Source organism: Colobus angolensis, unplaced genomic scaffold (assembly GCF_000951035.1).
Source record: "Colobus angolensis palliatus isolate OR3802 unplaced genomic scaffold, Cang.pa_1.0 Scaffold54, whole genome shotgun sequence".
Classification (NCBI taxonomy): domain Eukaryota; kingdom Metazoa; phylum Chordata; class Mammalia; order Primates; family Cercopithecidae; genus Colobus; species Colobus angolensis.
The window spans coordinates 6075039-6082812 of NW_012118932.1; positions in this window are offsets into that span (position 1 = coordinate 6075039).

Genomic DNA, 7774 nt, shown 5'->3' on the forward strand with positions numbered 1-7774 from the left:
TATGTAACCCCTTTGTATACATATCCCCACAGAGATTTTGAATTTTGGGCTTTACAAAGATCTTGTTTTTCTTATTGATTTGAGTGAATGTTTGATAATCTAAATACAATGTTTCTTCATATTTTCAGTAATCCATGTTTTAAAACATTTATCTAGTTCACTTTTCTTCCTTGTTTTTAGGATTAAGACAAATGTTCTCTATAATATTTTCATGTTGTTTTTCCTTATATTCCATTTGGATGGTTAAAATGCATGGCTTGACCCACATTATGCTACAAAATGACCAGAATATTATCAGTGGAATTTTCATAAAAAAGGAAAATTTAGGTAGTGAACCAATCGCAGAACAAAATTTTGGGTGCAGAATAGTGGTATACTTGAGCCTTTCTGTGCTATGTAAAGGACTCTCCTAGCACTGATAATAAGGGAATTTGTAAAGTCATTCACTACCTCTCACTATTAATAAATGCCCAGCAAGACAAGAAGAATGAAAATTGGCTGACTTGATTAAAAGGGACATTGATCTTTGGAGAGCAAAAGATCAACATGGAGATGGAACCTCCACAAAGGTATCTAGATTCTTTGTTTTTTCTCTACTGTTTTGTCTTGGAAAGTCTGTGAATACTGGAAAAATTTCCAAATCTTAAATCTGTAGAACTTGAATTCTAGGGATTATGAAAAAAAATTAAGAAAAATTAGAATTAGGGAACTATGAAACTTCACTTTGTATGGCTTTTGAGTGCTTATAATTATTAAAATCAAACAACTCCACTCTACCTTTCATGTGAAAAATGTGTCATAGTAGTTTGAGAAAGTTTTATATAATTTGCCTGATAAGTTTACTTCTTTCCCTTAAACAAGTTTTTCTATGGCACCCTTTGGATATGAATTATTTTGACCTCTACAGAACACACTTCAGTTTGCAGAATTGTGTTTGGGGGATCTGTATGGAAGGATTTCTCAAGGTAACTGCAGAGGGAGGAGGCTCTATTGCCAGAAACTGATTCATTAATTTTCAGACAGATTCATGGTTTGTGAATCAACAGACGAGAATTCTCTTGGCTAGAAATAAGAGAGATTGCAATAGGTTCAGTGACAGGCATCTGTTATGTCTGCCAGGGAGCTGTACAGTTCAGTCAGTCTTCAGTGATTTCATCCTTCTTATATTTCTAGAGTTGAATGCAGATGTTATTTAAATTGAGTTGAGCCAGAGGAGTTTTTTTTTTAACGATAATTGCAATCTTATCATTTTCTATCAATATTACTGATAGAAACAGTGGAATCTTACTAGTGTGGTACTGATACTCTAATACTTAACATATGTTTTATCTATATGGCTACTTCCCTAGCTAAGTCAGTTATGTGTTATTTATAAATGATAGCTATATCAGAGGATGGATTGTTTGACTTTTGTCAAATCTTTTTGTGACAAGAATACTTAAGATCAACCTTCTTAAGAAATTCCAAGTACACCATACAGTGTTGTTAACTATAGTCACATTACTGTACATTAGATCTCCAGAACTTCTTCATCCTGCAGAACTAAACATTTGTATCTTTTGATCAATGTACCTCCGTTTTCCCATTTTCCCATCCCCCTAGACTCTAGGGCTCTAAACCTCTATAATAATAGACCTCTACAAGTCTATTTTACACTGACTTATTTCACTTTTCATAATGGCTTCTAGGTTTATACATGTTATCACAAATGGCACAATTTCCTTTAATTTTAAAGTTGAATAGTATTCCATTGCTTATATATGTGTGTGTATATAATCACATTTTCTTTATCCAGTCATCCATTAATGAACAGTTAGGAATATATTGCTATTGTGAATAATGCTGAAATGAACACAGGAGTGCAGATATCTCTTTGAGATAATGATGTAATTTCCTTTGGGTTTATATCCAGAAGTGGGATTACTGGATTATAAAGTAGTTGTATTTTTTCTTTTAAGAGACAGCATCTTGGTCTGCCATCCAGACTGGAGTGCAGTGGTATAATCATAGCTCACTGTAACCTCAAATTCCTGGGCTCAAGCGATCCTCCTGCCTCAGTCTCTCAAAGTGTTTAGATTACAGGGATGAGCCACCATGCCTACTAGTAGTTTATTTTTATTTTTTTAAAAAACTTCCTTATTGTTTTTCATAATGGCTGTATCAATTTACATTCTCATCATCAGTGTACAAGGATTTCCTTTTCTCAACATTCTCACTGACACTTATCATTTTGATAATAGCTATTCTAACAGGTGTGAAGTGATAGTTTATTGTGGTTTTTATTTGTATTTCCCTGATGATTAGTGATGTTGAACACTTTTTCATACATTTATTGGCCATTTATATGTCTTCTTGAAGAAGTGTCTATTAAGGCCCTTTATCCATTTTTTAATCAGGTTGTTTTTTATTGTTTTATTTTGTTTTTGCTATTGAGGTGCATACGTTTCTTATGTATTTTGGATATTAACCCCTTATCTATGTTCCTCAATATTTTCTTTCCTTCTGTAGGTTGCTTTTTTCACTGTATCGATTGTTTCCTTTGTCTGTGAAGAATCCTCTTAGTTAGATGCAATCCCTTTTGTCTACTTTTGCTTTTGTTGCTTGTGTTTTTGTTGTCATATCCAAAAAAAATTGTTGCACAACCCAATGTCAAGAAACTTTTTCCTTATGTTTATCTAGTTTTCTCTGTTTAACTTTTTCCCTAGTTTTGTGGATTCAGGTCTAGTGTTTAAGTCTCTAGCCTGTTTTTAGTTGATTTTTGAATATAGTGTGAGATAATGGCCTAATTTATAAGATACCAAATTCAATAGCACATTAAAAGCATTACATAACATGATTAAGTGAGATTTATCTCTTATATGCAAAGATGTCTCAACATATGCAAATCAATCAAACACATTAACAGGATGAAAGGAAACAAAACACATGAGTATCTCAATAGATGCAGAAAAGTATTTTTCAAAACTCATTTTATTCATAACATTCATTTATATGGAGCTCTTGACAAAATAGGTATAAAAGAACTTACCTCAACACAATAAACTCCATACACTAAAATCCCACAGCTAATATCGTAATATATAGGAGAAAACTTAAATATTTTCCTCTATGTCCTGGTAGAAGGCAAAGATACTCCCTTTTGCCATTTCCACCCAATATAGTACTGGAAGTCCTATACAGAGCAATAAGACAAATAAATGAAATAAAAGGTATCCAAGTAAAGGAAAAGGAATGAAAGCAAGAAAGAAGTAAAACTATTGGCTTGCAAATGACATGATCACATACTTTGAAAACCGCATAGACTTAACAACAACAACAACAGCAACAACAACAAACAGAATTAAAGAATGAATTCACTAAAGTTGCAGGACACAAAATCAAAATATCAAAATCAGTCATGTTTCTATATAAAAACAATAAACTATCTAGAAAGGAAATTATGATAATAATCCTACTGACAATAGCAGCAAAATGATAAAATACTTAGGAATAAACAGTGAAAGAGATGAAATTTGTGTGCTGAAAATGATAAAACGTTGATTGTGTCTTCTATAATGGAATAACTAGACAAAAATGGAAAGACGTTCTGTGTTTATGGATTGGACAGATTAATATTGTTAAAATATTCATACTACCCTAACTGATTTACAGAATCAGTGAAATTTCTATCAAAATCCCAATGACATTCTTTACAGAAATATATATATATATAAACAATTCTCATAGAACCACAAATTCCAAGTAACCAAAAAACCTTGAACAGAAAGAACAAAGCTTGAGGCCTCACATTTATTAATTTTAAGATATACTAAAGAGCTATTGTAATCAAAACAGTATGGCACTGGCATTAAAAAAGATGTGTAGACTAATGGAACAGAACAGAGAACCAAGAAATAAATCCACACATCTACAATCAACTCATCTTCCACAAAGTTGCCAAGAGCACAGAATGGACAAAAAGATGGTTTCTTCAAGATGACTTTGGGAAAACCGGATATTGACATGCAGAGATAGTGTCTCTTTACCATATACTGTCACTGATTACCACCAAATAAAACATTATTTATTAGGTGGAATTAACATAAAATGTTTCTGATATCACCTTTATTTTCAATCAATTTTAATTAGTAGACAGTGGGTAACCACAAAAATAATGATACAAATACAACTGTCTTGAGGGAATATTAATCTGATGGTGGTCTGAAGAATAAACTCTTAGGGAGAGTGACAGAGGAGGCTAAAATGCCAAGTAATTAACAGGAGATTATCAACTGCTTTCATTCTGATAGAGTCCAGAGAAAATATCACAATAATAGGTTTAAAGTATTAATACTTAGAGCTTAAGTGATTTATATGCATAAATGTATCCTTTCCCGTAATTATTTATATTTCTTATTTTATTCAACAGTACAAGGGAGGTAATAGATAAGGTAATTGAGGCAGAAAAAGATTTGCCTTAAATTTCTTATTTAGTGAATGGAGGAGGTAGGATCAATATAGATTAACCTACCAGCACTTTGATTCTTTAACATTCCATAGCTATTTAATTATTGGTAGGTAGAGAGAATTGAAAGGATGTATTATGAAGAAAGCAGAGACAGTAGGCAATAAATCTCCTATTTTTGACTAGAACTAGCTATGGGGGATGATAGTTAGGTTTCCCTGTCTCAATTAAAGCTGGATATCAGCAGGGAATAATTCTTTCCTGGAACCTTTGTGACACAAACAACTATTAATATACATTTTATCAATAAGTTTAAAAAATAAATTTATGAACATTAACCTCATTTTTAATAATGAAAAATCTATGATGGAAAATCAGATTAAGCAGCTCAGATTTTCTGTCACATCTACTGATTAATTCTCAGGAGGAGGTGTGCATATGAGTTTGAATTTTATTTCTTAATATTTGTTTTTGTGGGCAACTTTATGCAAACAATGGGATTCTCTGTACTGGTCCTTTTTGCATTTAAATGTCTCAATTTAAAATTTTTGTTTGATTTTGAATTAATAATGATTTTTCTTATTTGGAATCTTATTACAAATTTATTTATCACATTTCCTATTTCCATTTTCCATTTCCCAGCAAGTCACACTTATTTTTCAACAGGGTAGGCAAGAATCTATTAAACCACATTTCCACTTTTGTAAATATCAAACACTTGTGGTTCCCTAAGTAAAGTTGACCTTTTTTGAAATTATTAATGACTGTGGCATCTAAGGAAGAAACATAGGAAGAATAAATGAAACATTTATAAAACAGAATTTTTATACATTCATAAATAAACATTATAAATATAATTACTCTTTAGTTCATAATGCTGCAATGAAAATGACAGTATCATGTGTTCATCCTGTTTTTCCAGTTTCTCCTCAACAACAGGGAAAGAGTAAGAAATTGTGGATTTCATAGTAAGACAACAACAACAAAAACTCCACAACCACCAATCTTTTCCCTAAGTGTTAATATTGATTGGCTACTTGCATAATCTTTTTTTCTACCAACATAAAAAAATAACAAATTAACTTTTCCTATTCTATTGCAAAATATAAGAAAAAGAATTGTGAGGTTTTTTTTGTTTTTTTGTTTTCTGGTGTTTGCCAGTCAATAACTTTGAGAATTTATCTTACAGAGAGTCAGTATGCAAAGGAAAAAAACATTATCTTTGAGAGGAGATGAGAAGAGACTTTATGTTGAAAGACAGAGATAATAGACTAAAAGGAAGGAAGGTTCAGTATTGAAGAAAGTGGAGCTATGGGATAGAAGAATGAAATGATCTTTGTTTATTTGATTTATAATATTAGGTTCAATGGCTGCACCTTTATGGTGCTACAAGTCTTTGCTTAGAATATATTTGTAAACAATGATGCCTTTGTTTCACTGAAGTCTCACATTGAAATCTTACATGCTATGGTTTGAATATGTCCCCTAAATTTAACGTGTTAGAAACTATTCCTTAATTCATGTGTTGATCAGAGGTGGGGCTTTGGGAGGCAATTTGGATTAGATTAGATCATCAGGGTGGTGCCCCCATGATGGGACTTCTGGCTTTATAAGAAGAGGAAGAGGGACCTAAGCTGGCATGTCCTTGCCCTCTTGCCATGTGATGCCCTCTGTCATGTTATGACTGTACAAAAGCCCTTTCCAGAGCCTGCTGCCATGCCCTGGGACTTCTCAGTCTCTGGAATCATGATACAAATAAATTTATTTTCTTTGTACACTAGTCAGACTCAGTTATGCTGCCATAGCAATAGAAGTCACCACAGAACTCTTCTGACCCTGAGAAATCAAATATTGGTGAGAATTAAACATGTTTTCATAAAATAATGGAATCTGAAACCAAGAATCTGAAACCACATTTACAGAAACTCAACCATTCTACGTACTCTTCTACTGACTAAATTAAGGGAAATGCATGGAACTACATTTACAGGCTGTGTAGACTGTGTCAGCACATAAGTCAAAAATGTGGAGGATAAATAATCTTTGTCAAAGTCAGGGAAAAGACCTAGGTCCTCCAACTGATCTTTCCCCCTACAATTGATATTTCTTTTTATTTCCCATTTTCAGGCTACTTTCCCAGACAAAATGACATAATTAAGTTTGACAAGAAAGCATTCTTTGTGTATAAAGATAAATATTTTAATTCTTTCACACATTTCTACTTTATTCCTTGATAATTCAGGATGTTGACACACAAAAGTGTGACTAGAGAGGGATAACCAGTATGATAAAGAATTAGCCAATCATCATCATGTATAGAAAACATATAAAAGGACAGAGAGTGAGTGGTTTAAAGAAGGGAGTATATTAAAAGCTATCTATGATCACTAGGCTGTCCTTAGAAAGATGAAAAATGCTTATGTTGGGCAATATCAGAAGATAAAACTATTCTAGGGACATGCAGTTTACAGCATAATTTATTTCACTTCAATATAAAGGAGATATATATATACACACACACATTATATGTATATAAATTATGCTGTTATTGGGCCTCATAATCATTTATTATTCATTAAGTAACATTTATTTACTGCTGGGTATGAAAATGAATAAAACATGGGCTCTACTGTGGTGAAATCATGCTCCACCCAGAGGCAAGGCACAGTATCGTACATATAGTAGAGGGTGGTTAGGACGAGATAAGTACCAAATGATCCTTTGACACTTCACAGGCAGTAAATGTCTTGATATCATGAACTTTGACTCATGATCTGTCCCACTACCTAGCTTTGTAAAAGAGAATGCTCAATATTTGAATGAAGTAATTAGATCCATCTGTCAAAGAATAGACTTCTTTGATGTACATTGTCCACGTGTACTCCCTCCTAGGGAATATTCAAGAAGCAAGACATAGCCCAGTTTGAGATGCAGTGGAAGTCATTTCAATATTGGTGAGAAGTTTGAAATAGATGAATAACCAGTAAAAACTCTCACAGTCTTAAGTTTTTGTGGGTCTGTCGCTAGGATAGAAAAACAAAAATTCATTCTTCACTTTCTTACCATCCCAGCCTTAATAAATGTATTTCTTTGTGAAGAGCTCATGAGACAATCTATTAATAGATTTTCATACTGTTAAAATTATGTTAACAATTTAAATGTTAAGTAGATATTATAAAAATAATTGGATATTGATGAGGTCTAATTATCATATCTCATTATTAAATTGAAAACATTTTCTCCAAATAATGTAGCACCTATAGGAAAATAAGGATTGAAAACCAAAGCAGCCAAGTATTCCCCTCACATTGACTGTGTTTGTGAAAACTG